The sequence below is a fragment of the Erythrolamprus reginae genome, chromosome 2 (genome assembly GCF_031021105.1).
Source record: "Erythrolamprus reginae isolate rEryReg1 chromosome 2, rEryReg1.hap1, whole genome shotgun sequence".
NCBI lineage: Eukaryota > Metazoa > Chordata > Lepidosauria > Squamata > Dipsadidae > Erythrolamprus > Erythrolamprus reginae.
In genome coordinates, this window is record NC_091951.1 from 185,022,698 (window position 1) to 185,036,841 (window position 14,144).

Here is a 14,144-nt window from a genome sequence, read left to right on the forward strand (position 1 = left end):
CCCTAGGTCCCACCAAGCGACACCCAAATCAGCTGTTTGTCAGCTTGCTCCTCAGTCGCTGACCGTTTTCCCTTCGGCACCAGCTGATTCTACCACTGCTGCTGCCATCACTTAGTTCTGCCGCCATGGCCGACTTTACAGCTGCCACCACCGCCGCTTTCCCATGGGCTTCCTGCTGCTTGTGCCTGGCCAAGGGCAGCTCAGGCTCCAGCAGCACCTTGCCATCTCCTCCCTGGACTCCTGCAGCTCCTTGACGGGTGGGCCGCTTCATCGGCCACCTCTTCAAGCTGTTCAGCCAGAAGACACGCCTCTTGGAGAGGTGGCCGATGAAGCAGCCTGCCCGCCAAGGAGCCACAGGAATCCAGGGAGGAGATGGCAAGGCACTGCTGGAACCTGGGCCGCCCTTGGCCAGCACAAGCAGCAGGAGGCCCGCGGAAAAGCGGGGCTGAGGTCCAGAGAGGGGCAGTCGCTGTGGGTGCAGTGGGCCATGGCTGGAGTGCTTCTGGAGGTGGGGCGGCTTGAGCAGGTGGGACAGTGAGCGCGTCTGTAAGCTGCCCGCTGCCAGCCATGCCTGCCCACATGCCCCACCCTAGGGGATTTCTTCCTGCTGGCTGGCGGCTCCCAGACGGGATTGACCATCGCCGCGCCTTGCAGGACCCAGCCCATATCCACTGGTCGGCTCTAGCAGCGGCAGAGGCGCCCCATGCCTACTGGACTAGCGCTGCACTCTCTGAGCCCACCTAGTAGTGGCGGTGTCGCTGCTGGCTGGGGCAGTGAGATTCAGCTTCTGCACATATGCAGAATCCCGTGTGCACGGTGCATGCATGGCAGGTGGCAATGGAGATGCGCGTGCAACTCCATTTTCACCGGTGGAATGGTGTCCTGGTTGGAGCCCACCTCTGGTGCCATCCCTTTAAGGTCGTGCAGACCAAGAGGACAAAATTATGCACGCTAAGTGCTAACATTACCGGTATTATAAAGTTACAATAATAGAATCTCAGCAAGTTTGAATGTACCTTTCTCCCTCCCTGGCTTAGTGTTCTAGGGAGGATAAATTCTGAGACACTTCCTCCACCTGGGCTTTGGTTTCCGATTTCTCAACTCAGAATGGGGGCCTGTCTCTCAAAGTTACTCACACAGCCCATTGCAGATCCGGTTACTCACACAGTAAAAGTAGATAAAAGAAAATTGATTAAAGCAACATGAGCCTGAAAGAGTCTCCCGCAGTTACCTCTGGTGAGATCTGCAGAAGACCAGAAAGCAAAGGGCCTTTCGTCCCCTGTCCAATTGTCTTTCCTTTATCTCATATATCATATATATTTTCTTCCTTTCATATATCTTCTCCTCTATTTTTACATACTATCTTTATATATATTACTTCATGTCTATTCTCTTCCATATGTATTGTGTATTGGACAAATGAATAAATAAATAAAATAAAAATAAGTAATCAGCTAGATGGAAAGCAATGCAGAAAGGAATAAGTGCAGAGATAGTCTTGCTATACAGGGAAGCAGGTTTTCAATCTCATTAGATAAACCAAATGAGGAAGTTACCACCTCCAGAAAACTAAAGCTACTTTTATTGAGATTAGTTCTAACAACATATCTGATGGTGATGTGTCTCTACCTCCTACCACTACTGTTAATCAGGGATGCATTTGCCTGAACCACTTACAAATGTTATCTGGTTGTTCTGGTCTTTAAAAAAAAAATACCAGCGCCTTCTGCCTAATTTCCAGGTCTTGCATCTTATTATTATTATTATTATTATTATTATTATTATTATTATTATTATTATCTCAGTACAACACAGCAAACGAGATCACTATGCTGGATTTCATATTTCATCACCAGTCGGGTGCTTCCCAAGCACCTAGGACTGCGTGATGTAGCGGCGAATTATGTTTGCCGATCCCAGTAAAGCGGCCTTTTGCAATTGACAGGTGGAGATTTTGTCAATTCCGATGGTTTTCAAATGTCCGCTGAGATCCTTTGACACTGCGCCCAGCGTGCCAAGTACCGCTGGGACCACTTTCACTGGTTTATGCCAGATTGTTGTTGTTGTTGCTCTTGTTGCTCTTGTTGTTCTTGTTGCTCTTGATGTTCTTGGTGGTTGTTGTTGTTGTTGTTGTTGTTGTTATTATTATTATTATTATTATTATTTATTAGACTTGTTTGCCGCCCTTCTCCGAAGACTCGGGGCTCCATCAATGTGATCTTTTTTTACTCTTTATACCAAGGTTTCTCAACCATGGCAATTTAAGAACATAAGAAGAGCCATGCTGAATCAGGCCAAAGCCCATCGAGTCCAGCATTTTGTGTCACACAGTGGCCCACCAATTGTACATGGGGATCTTGAGCAGAAAGAGAAGGCAAAACCCTCCCTTTCCCTTGACCACAGGGGTGGGCTGCTAGCCGGAACACTGAATTGGGCTCGCTGCCAGAGCTCGTGAGTGCTTGCAGTGCCAGCGCGATTTTGCTTCTGCACCTGTGTAGGTAGCAAAATCATGCATAGAGCTGCAGGTGTACCTGTGTTTCGGCAAGGTATTTTTGCTTCCGCGCATGCCGAAATACGGGCACACCTGCGGCTCTGTGCAGAAGCAAAATTGCACTGGCCATGCAAGCACTCACGAGCCATGGCAGCGAGCCCAATTTAGCCCACCCCTGCTTGACCCCCAACAAATGGTACCCAAGGGAATCCTGCCTGCCTCAAGCAACCTAGAGGCGGCACTTAGACATTACCTTTTAAGATGGGTGGACTTCAACTCCCAGCATCCAGTTTGGGTTACCACGCTACAAAAGAGATTCTGAAACTCTAGAGAAAGTGTGGAAGAGAGCAATCAGGATGATAAAGGGTCTGGAAAATAAAACATATGAAGAGTGGCTGTGGGAACTGGGATTGGCCAGCCTGGCGAAGAGAAGGGCCAGGGGTGGCATGATAGCAGTGTTCCAATACTTGAGGGGCTGCCACAGAGAGGAGGGAGTCGGGCTGTTTTCCAAAGCACTAGAAGGCCAGACGAGGAATAATGGATGGAAGCTGACCAAGGAGAGATTCCACCTGGAAGTGAGGAGAAACTTTCTGACGGTGAGAGTGATCAACCAGTGGAACAACCTGCCTGCAGAGGTAGTGAGAGCCCCAACACTTGTGACCTTCAAGGGGAGATTGGACTACCATTTGTCTCAAATGGTGTAGGAACTGTGGGAGGGTTGGACTAGATGACCTGCAAAGTCCCTTCCAAAGTCCCCCAGTGTCAATGGGGGATGCTGGGTTTATGTAACAGTGAATTAAAAAACGAATCAATCAATCCCTAATCAACAAAGCTCTATACTGAAGCAGCCATCTTGGGCTGGATGGAGCAAGGTCATGTGACTCAGTCTCCCTGGGTGTATGAAGTGTATGGGTGTATGAAGAACTTTAACTTGTTGCTATAAGCTGCATTCAGCTGCCCAGTCAGTCAGCCACTATGTACAAAATTAAGAAATCCTCATTTGTCCTTAATAGGCAGTAGCACATGGTTTTCAGAATGGTATACAAGGCTTCTTTTTGCCCTGCCCTCTATGTAAACTCAACAGGTGTCATATTTTGATCCTGACCCATTCTTCAGCCCAGCTGAATAAGCCTTAAGCCACTATTTTAATGATTGCGTATAAAGCACTCAAGTTCTCTTGGTGGCTTTAACAGTCTTCCTGTGAATTTAATCTAGGAATCCTGAAGCCTCAGATCAGAGGACATAGAGGCAGGTGTGGTGTGGAGTGGATATAATACTGCTGTTTAAGCAGTTTTGTTCCCTGAAGAGCCCACATAACAATTATCATAAAACAGTAACCAATATAAGGGCGAGTAGTGACATTTTGTTTGGGTGTAACTGCTTATAAACTATAAGGCTCTTATGATGTTCTTATTCTGCTACATTTAAAAACAAAATTCTATAAAACCTTTACCAGTTAGAACTGGGATGTGATTGGATAACTCTGCTAAAAACTACCGTAAGTTTATATAACCTTTGTGCTGGCTGGGTGCAATTGCGTAAATGTGCTAAGAGTTTAAAAGGCATCTCAGGTTTTCTTCTAGCCTTGATCTTCCTTGTGACCTTCCCAGCAGACGTCCAAGAAGGAGTGTCAATCGGGGATGCTGGGTTTATTTAACAGTGAAATTCACTTAACCAACATGGCGATTAACTTAATGACTGCAGCAAAAGGGTAATACATTCAGATATGACTCAATGACTGCCTCACTTAGTGATGAAAGGTCTGGTCCCAATTGGGTGGAAGCTGAACAAGCAACTTAGAACTAAGGAGAAATTTTCTGATAGTTAGAACAATTAATCAGTGGAACAGCTTGCCTCCAGAAGTTGTGAATGCTCCAACACTGGAGGTTTTTAAGAAGATGTTGGATAAATATTTGTCTGAAATAGTGTAGGGCAGTGATGACAAACCTTTTTTCCCTCGGGTGCCAAAAGAGCATGCGCGTGAGTGCCCACCCATAATTCAATACCTGGGGAGGGTGAAAACAACTTCCCCTACCCTCCATAGGCCCCATGGAGGCCGGAAACTGCCTGTTTCCCAACTTCTGGTGGGAAGGCTTGTGTTTCATCCTCCCCAGGCTCTAAAGGCTTCCCTGGAGCCCACCCCACCCCCAGAGACTCTCTGGAAGCCAAAAACACCCTCCTAGAACCTCTGAGCCAGCCGAAAATCAGCTGGTCAACACAGACCACCTAAATATGAGCCAGCAGTGTGCAGCTGCTGCCAAAAAAGTCAACACAGTTCTAGGCTGCATTAACAGAGGGATAGAATCAAGATCACATGAAGTGTTAGTATCACTTTATTATTATTATTATTATTATTATTATTATTATTATTATTATTATTATTATTATTTCGCTTTGTATGCTGCCCCTCTCCGGAAACTCGGACTGGCGTATAATGTCTTGTTAAGGCCACATTTGAATACTGCATTCAGTTTTGATGCAAAAAGGATGTTGAGACTCTAGAAAGAGTGCAGAGAACAGCAACAAAAATGATTAGGGGACTGGAGGTTAAAACATATAATAAGTTGCAGGAAGTGGGCATGGCTATTTTAATGCAAAGAAGAACTAGGGGAGACATTATAGCAGTCTTCCAATATCTCAAGGGTTGCCACAAAGAAGAAGGAGTCAACCCAACTGACCCTTTGCATCCTGGGGACAAACTGTTTCAACTCCTACCCTCAAAATGTCGCTACAGAACATTGCACACCAAGACAACTAGACACAAGAACAGTTTTTTCCCGAACACCATCACTCTACTAAACAAATAATTCCCTCAACACTGTCGGATTTTTTACTAAAGCTGCACTTCTATTTCTACTAGTTTTTCTCATCATTCCTATCATCCTTTTCCTCCCACTTAGGACTGTATGACTGTACCTTGTTGCTTGTATACAGTGATCCCTCGATTTGCGCGTTCTCGATTAGCGCGAAACGCTGCAACGCGGTTTTTCAAAAAATATTAATTAAAAAATAAGTCCGCGGTTTTTTTGCTATACCACGGTTTTTCCCACCCGATGACGTCATACGTCATCACCAAGAGTCACTTCTCTGTCTCTTTCTCTTTCTTTCCTGTCACTATGCTTCAATCATTTTCTCATTTCTCTTTTTTCTCCCCTTTTTTCTATCATTTCTCTCTCTCTTTCTTCCTCTCTCACACTCTCTTCCTCCCTTCTCTCTCCCCCCCTCCACTTGCCCACGAGAAGAAAAAAAGCAACCTCTGCCGGGCAGCTCCCCTTGTGCCCCCGCTTTGTGCCTGCCTCTTTTGGGGATTTTCTTTTCTTTTCTTTTTTGCGCTGGCGGCGGGAGCTGTTGGGGAGGGCTCTGCCGGGAAGGCCTCTCAGCTGCAGAGCCGAATGGGGGCGGAGGCAACAGCGGAGCCCGGCGCTGGGGCCATGCGAGGCTGTTCATCCAGGGGGGCGTGGACTGGCAAGTCGCCCTCCTTTCTCTCTCTTTCTCAAGATCGCTTGCCGCTTGCCTATTGCAGCGAAGGAGGCGAAGCAAGGCTCCAAGCTGCAAAGCGGCAAGCGGCAAGCGATCTTGGGGATTCCCCTTTGCCTGGGCGGCGGGAAGACCAAGGGAAGGTTCCTTCAGCCGCCCAACACCTGATCCGCTCCGCAGCGCGGCAGCAGCGAGGAGCCGAAGATGGGGTTTCCCCTTTGCCTTTACCCCATCTTCGGCTCCTCGCTGCTTCCGCGCTGCGGAGCAGATCAGCTGTTGGGCGGCTGAAGGAACTTTCCCTTGGTCTTCCCCGCCGCCCACACGCAAACTCCACCATCTGCGCATGTGCGGCCATGAAAAAAATGGCGCACATGCGCAGATGGTGGTTTTTACTTCCGCATCCAGTATAACGCGGAAATCGGTTAGCGCGGGAGGTCTTGGAACGTAACCCCCGCGCTAACCGAGAGATCACTGTACTAAGATTTTTATTAATATTGATTGTTTCTTCATTGCTTATTTGACCCCTATGACAACCATTAAGTGTTGTACCACATGATTCTTGACAAATGTATCTTTTTCTTTTATGTACGCTGGGAGCATATGCACCAAGGCAAATTCCTTGTGTGTCCAATCACACTTGGCCAATAAAATTCTATTCTATTCTATTCTCCAAAGCCCCTGAGGGTAGAACAAGAAGCAATGGGTGGAAACTAAATAAGAAGAGAAGTAACTTAGAACTAAGGAGAAATTTCCTGACAGTTAGAACAATTAATCAGTGGAACAGCTTGCCTCCAGAAGTTGTGAATGCTCCAATACTGGAAGTTTTTAAGAAAATGTTGGATAACCATCTGTCGGAAGTAGTATAGGGTTTCCTGCATAAGCAGGGGGTTGGACTAGAAGACCTCCAAGGTCTCTTCCAACGTTGTTGTTGTTGTTGTTATTATTATTATTATTATTATTATTATTATTATTATTATTGGTCATAAGTTGAGGACTATCTGTATATAACTTAGACACCTGGGTTACGATTTTCCCCTTCCTGTTCCTTATCTCTATCCCTGAAAACTCCAAATTATCTAAACCAGGGGTGTTAAAACTTGCACTGTCATGGGGAATATCACAACTTTCCCCCCCTTTGCTAAACTGGGTGTGGCCAGCTTGTGACGCAGCCAGGCCGCGAGTTTAACAGCCCTGATCTAAACTCTTTAATAACAGACAATTTAATGTAATATATACCAGTTATCTCCAAACGCCGCCTACATACATTTGCATACGCAAATCTGTTTTTGTTTGCTAAAGTATAAGGGCCATCCAAGCATCCCTGTGAGTATGGTACAGATAAGTTAGGGAAAGAAGCTTCTGTTTCTGTATGCTTTTCTTCATTTTAGGCAGAGCAGAAATTAGTTTAGTTTACTCTAAATTTAAATATTGCCAGCTCAGCCCATAGATGCAGACAAAGGCAGGTATTAATAAAAAAAAATGAGTTGTTGACACAATCATAGTTAACACATTGGTATATCTTGCCAATGTAAATATATGTCTCGAAGCCAATTTTTTAATCTTAGTTTTTTTCTTTTAATCTCACACATGCAAGTAGGGAAAGCAAGTAGGATGCTTGGATGCATAGCTAGAGGTATAACAAGCAGGAAGAGGGAGATTATGATTCCGCTATATAGAGTGCTGGTGAGACCACATTTGGAATACTGTGTTCAGTTCTGGAGACCTCACCTACAAAAAGATATTGACAAAATTGAATGGGTCCAAAGACGGGCTACAAGAATGGTGGAAGGTCTTAAGCATAAAACATATCAGGAAAGACTTAATGAACTCAATCTGTATAGTCTGGACGACAGAAGGGAAAGGGGGGACATGATCGAAACATTTAAATATGTTAAAGGTCCAGGAGGGAAGTGTTTTTAATAGGAAAGTGAACACAAGAACAAGGGGACACAATCTGAAGTTAGTTGGGGGAAAGATCAAAAACAACGTGAGAAAATATTATTTTACTGAAAGAGTAGTAGATCCTTGGAACAAACTTCCGGCAGACGTGATTGGTAAATCCACAGTAACTGAATTTAAACATGCCTGGGATAAACATATATCCATCCTAAGATAAAATACAGGAAATAGTGTAAGGGCAGACTAGATGGACCATGAGGTCTTTTTCTGCCGTCAGTCTTCTATGTTTCTATGCTAAAAAGCCTAATAAAGCCGATATTATGGGAAAAGCTTTTCTGGAGACCAGAGGTGGGAAATCCCCCCCCTCCCCACTGCTCATCGAACTAGGAGCAATCGCTGTCTGGCCACACCTGTGAACTGGCTCTCTCGGCGATGCCATCTTGGTTTTGGCTACTTCACATACACAGAAGCTGGGTTTTTGGCATTGCATGTTGCGTGGCTGTGCGGCACAGGAGAAAGCAAACTGGCGGCAACGTACGTTAGAACCCACCGTGCACACATAGAGAAGTTTATTCCAACCAAACGCTGCTCAGAATCTGAAAACTTGCAAGAGCTTGAGAGAATCTCTTGAGTGAAGGAAACATTTGCCCTGAATGCCATAATCATTATTGGAAAGCTACCATAGAACACCTTAAAATATAGAGATGCTGTGTTGTTCTTCGTACCAATAGTAGGAAGGAAATACTCTCTTTTTGTATCTATTTTGTTTTTCTTTGCTCCTAGCAAAGAGCCCTTCACTCCTCCACTCAAAACAGAATACCCTACAAGACTAGACTTTCAATCCTGCGCCTAGAAAGTTTAGAACTAAGACGCCTTAAGCATGATCTTAAGTATTGCCCACAAGATCATATGCTGCAACGTCCAGCCTGTCGGCGACTACTTCAGCTTCAACCACAACAACACAAGAGCACACAACAGATTTAAACTTAATATTAACCGCTCCAAACTTGACTGTAAAAAATATGACTTCAGTAACCAAGTTGTCGAAGCGTGGAACTCATTACCGGACTCCATAGTGTCATCCCCAAACCCCCAACACTTTACCCTTAGATTATCTACAGTTGACCTATCCAGATTCCTAAGAGGTCAGTAAAGGGCGAGTACAAGTGCACTCGAGTGCCTTCCATCCCCTGTCTATTGCTCTCCTATATCTCCTATACCTTTCCTCTATTCCTATATCTCTTCTTCTATTCTTTCATTGATATGTTCTATTCCTATATCTTCATTTCTATTCTTTCTTAGATATATTTTACTATGAGTATCTCCTCTATAACCTTCATCATGTATTTTACTATATGTATATAGAAATATACCCACTAAAACTCTCATTGTGTATTGGACAAAATAAATAAAATAAAATAAAATAAAAAGATAGAAAGATAGATGGATGGATGGATGGATGGATGGATAGATAGATAGATAGATAGATAGATAGATAGATAGATAGATAGATAGATAGATAGATAGATAAATAGCTGATCAAAATGCCAGACCCAAAAAACGTTTGGTGGGATATAGGAATTCTCTTCTTACGTTCTTACACTCTCCCTACTGTAATATTTTCAGGCTAATATTTCAAGTTCTCCTTGGCAATCCTTGGTTCCATTGCTGTATATGAAAGAAAACTCCAGATCCCAGTTCTTACCTGGTCCTGGTTAGTTTCTCAACAAAATTTGGAATCTCTTACAAAATCAGGTTGCTTTGGGTTCATCGGCTACCCCTTGCTTCCCTGCCAAATTACCACCAAGGTAACTCTGGAGAAAGGGGTTGACCACTATTGACGCTTGCTGTATGCAGCACTGACGCCAGCTAGATTAATTTGGGGTTTTCTCAACGTGTATTTGTTGACTTTGTCAGCCACAGTGGAAAGATTGCAAAGACTAACTTCTTCATCGTTCACACTAGCCTTTAAAAAGAAGGGGAAGGTCTTTTTATAATGTACCATGTCTCAAAGCACTTCATTTTTTTTCCTGGAATCCTTTGAGAGATATTTCAGAATTTCATGCAATCTGAAGGAAAAGCCTAAATGAAAAACAGCGGTGGTGAGGTTGTTTTGGCAACCACAGTTCTGACAACCTGGCAGAAACGGCAGCAATGCCAGCTCCGCCCCTCCCACCGACTGCCAGAACTGTAAAACTGCTTGCAATAATCTCCCCGCATGTACGGAGCACAAGAAAAGGCTTCCTCTCTCATTCTCAGCGCAGTGGCAAATCATTGATGGAAAGTTTCAGCCTCATTAGCGGCTGCCTTCTCAAAATGTCAAATAAGATGTTTCTCTTATCTCCCTCTAACAGCCTGTTCCTTCTCCATTTATACTTAATGACTCTGGGATTTATTTAGATTCGGCATCTACGTCAAGAAAGGTGGTGTCTGCAGGGTTTGTTTGAGGTGGAATCTGAAAAAAACAACAACATGAAAGCTTGAGGTGATGATGGTAGAGAAATATTGAGAGACTGATTATATCAAACGTAAAGGTTAGCCCTTTTCAGACGCTTCCATCCAAATATCCTGGAAATTGTAATTTGGGTCTCCAGCCCACAATCCCCACCTTCTCTTGTGAAGGACAATTTTCCTTCACAGTTTATTTTGTAGTTGTTAAGGAGGCTCAGTAGATTTCAGTAAATCTACAGGAAAATAGATAGGAAAACAAATGGTGAGCAGACACAGGCAGTTAAAGGCAGTACCAGAGCTGAGAGATTCCAGGTGGCAACTTGAGAAGTTAGTTAGTTAGTTAGTTAGTTAGTTAGTTAGTTAGTTAGTTAGTTAGTTAGTTAGTTAGTTAGTTACTTAGTTAGTTAGTTAGTTAGTTAGTTAGTTACTTAGTTACTTAGTTACTTAGTTAGTTAGTTAGTTTGTCTGTCTGTCTGTCTGTCTGTCTGTCTGTCTGTCTGTCTGTCTATCTATCTATCTATCTATCTATTTATTTATTTATTTATTTATTTATTTATTTATTTATTTATTTATTTCATTTGTATGCCGCCCCTCTCCGTAGACTCGGGGCGGCTCACAACATACAGTAAAACAATTCATAACAAATCTAATAAATTTAAAAAACATTTAAAAACCCCATTATTAAACCAGACGTACACACAGACATTTTATTGATTGATTGATTTTGTCCAGTACACAATGAGGGTTTTAGTGGGTATACACATAGTAAAATACATGATGAAGGTTGTAGAGGATATACTCATAGTAAATATATATCTAAGAAAGAATAGAAAAGAAGATATAGTAATAGAACCTATCAATGAAAGAATTGAAGAAGAGATATAGGAATAGAAGAAAGGTATAGGAGATATAGGAGAGCAATAGGACAGGGGACGGAAGGTACTCTAGTGCACTTGTACTCGCCCCTTACTGACCTCTTAGGACTCTGGATAGGTCAACCATAGATAATCTACAGGTCAATGTGGTTTAGTGGTGAAGAGGTTGGACCAGAAGCAGGAGATTCTGATTTAAGTTTACTTTCAGCCAGAAAAAGTGGCTCTGAATCAGTCACACGCTTGCACCTCAACTTCCCTCATGTGAAGGATGGGAGGAGGGAATGGTATACAGGTGGCTTAGAGGAGAATAGAGAGTACAAAATACAACACACCTTAACAGAAGGTTGCAAATAGTGATCCCATGACCCCAGGACACTGCAACTACCCTGTTTCCCCGAAAATAAGACGTACCCCGAAAGTAAGGCATGTCAGAGGTTTTGCAGAATTTGCTAATATAAGGCACCCCCCGAAAATAAGGCGTAGTCAAGTTTACATACGGTACGGTGGAAAAACATACGGTACCATTCAAAGCTGTTCATAGCGGTACTGTAATAATGTGGCATCCCCTGCTGGCCCCTTCCATCGCTTTGTACCATCCAGTACAGCAGACACAGTCTGCTGCTGTCTCACCGCCATTACAATCTCCACTACAGTGCGTAGACTGTAGTTCCTCTGGTGGCCGGAAGCTGCAATAGCGGGAGTATACTGTTGTACCATATAAGTGCCATCGTTTGTGTGTGTGGGTGCCATACTGACAGGTACCGTACCATAACCAGTGTACCATACGGTACACTTTCTTTGGGGGTGTCAGCTTTTCTGCCTGTGAATTTGTCTTATTTGAGAAATCTAAGGCACCGCCCGAAAATAAGACGTAGCACAACTTTTGGAGCAAAAATTAATATAAGACAGTGTCTTATTTTCGGGGAAACACGGTATCATAAGTACGAGCCAGTTGCTAAACGTCCCAATTTTGATCACATGATCATGGGGATCCTATAATAAGTGGGAAATGGTCATAAGTCACTCTTTTCAGCACCATTGTAACTTTGAACAGTCACTAAATGAAAGTTTTTAAGTTGGAGAACTACCTGTAAACATTTCCAACATTTATTATGGAGAGACAGTTAGGTGTGGTGGTTAAAACACCAGGTTAGAAATCAGGAGATTGTGAGTTCTAATCCTGCCCTGGAAACAAAATTAGCTGGGTGTGTCAAGGGGTTGTATGGATACGTAACACATGGGAATAAAATAAAACAATTTAAAGAAAATAGAATAAAAGTCAAATAAAACAGGCACTGAATGGAGCTTAGTGAGTGTGGGCTGCTCCATCAGCACTTTAATGTCCTCCTGATGACATGACTTCCCGTGTTTTATTTTTTTACTCTTTTTATGATGTTGATTCTTTAATTCAGTGGTCAGTCACCATAATAAACATTATCTATTATTTTGAACTGTATACCAAATGGGTTGAAAAGTAACAGGAAGACAATGAAAATAGATTTTGTGCACTTTTATGGTTGGGGGGGTGTTTATGGTTCCACAGCTAGAATGACACTCCTAATCAAACACTTATATAATTGGTTGAAAAGTTCATGTCGTTGCCCGTATTTGAATAGTATTTTAAGCCATTCAAACGGCATGTATTATTTTAGATGCTGAACTTTCCATTGTTAGCCATTAACTGATTTTAACCTGAGCATGGAGGGATATATAAGATTAAATTTGCATGTTTTGTGGGCCTCTACTCTCCTTTTTTAATATAGTAATAGGGTTTTTTTAGAGCAGGAGGGACATTTTCTGTGGCTAAAGTATGTGTGGCTAAAGATGGCAGCAAGCAAAAGAAAGTTTAGTAGACTGGTGGGGCCTACTGGTGAGTAAGCCTCACCAGTTCCAGTGTGTTACTTCAAAGGGACTGGAACTGGTGAGGCTTACTCACCAGTAGGCCTCATCAGCCTACTAAGCTTTCTTTTGCTTGCTGCCATCTTCCCCTGGGAATAATATACAACTAGTCCTCGACTTATGACCAGTCACTTGTTAACTGCTTGAAGTCACAACAGACTTCCCCAAAGATACTACGGCCAGGTTCACATGATCACAATTATGGCCACATATATCATTCTGTTGGTCTAGAGGAGGGGTAGGCTCTTCTATGACATGTGGACTTCAACTCCCAGAATTCCTGAGCTAGCATGATTGGCTCAGAAATTCTGGGAGTTGGAGTCCACAAGTCATAGAAGAGCCAACTTTGCCCACCCCTGCCCTAGAGACTAGGAGTTCTGGTCCCACCTTATGTTCTGCCGGGCTCTCTGGTAGAAGCTTCCCGAAAATTCACGGGTACAAATTTCAGACACACACACGTTTGAAAATTCAAAACAATGTCCTTTATCACAAAATTCAAAAGAAACAAGGCACCCTTTTTGTATTGCAAAGAGCACTCTTCTCCAAAACAACCTTGTAGGCTGTACATGTCCCTTAATCAGTCCTTAAGTACTTAGCTAGTAGCTGTGAAGAAACGTCACAGACCTCCTTCTTCCCACGAAGTGAAACACATACACACTTTACTCTGCTTTGGTGTCAAAGGCGTGAAAAATCCACAAAGTTCAGAAACAGCAAGGCGCGATCCTGAAGAACTGCAATCAGATAATCTTCCACAATGGTCAAACTAGCACGCTGCTATTTATAGCAGCAGCTCTAATTACTGGAGCCCCACCCAAACACAGGTGGCCTCTCTTATCTCCTGTAATATTTCCTCAATTGGTCTCTTCGATGCATAATTCTGCGCATGCGTGGGTCTAACACTTCCTCATCCGAATCGACCGAAGATAATGGAGATTGGCTTCCTGGGCTGTGTGCCAAGCCCCCTTCTTCCAAGTCACCCCCACCTTCTTCTTCATCCGAGGAAACTGCACTCCCTGACTCTGCCGGCAACAAAACAGGCCTAGGACATGTTG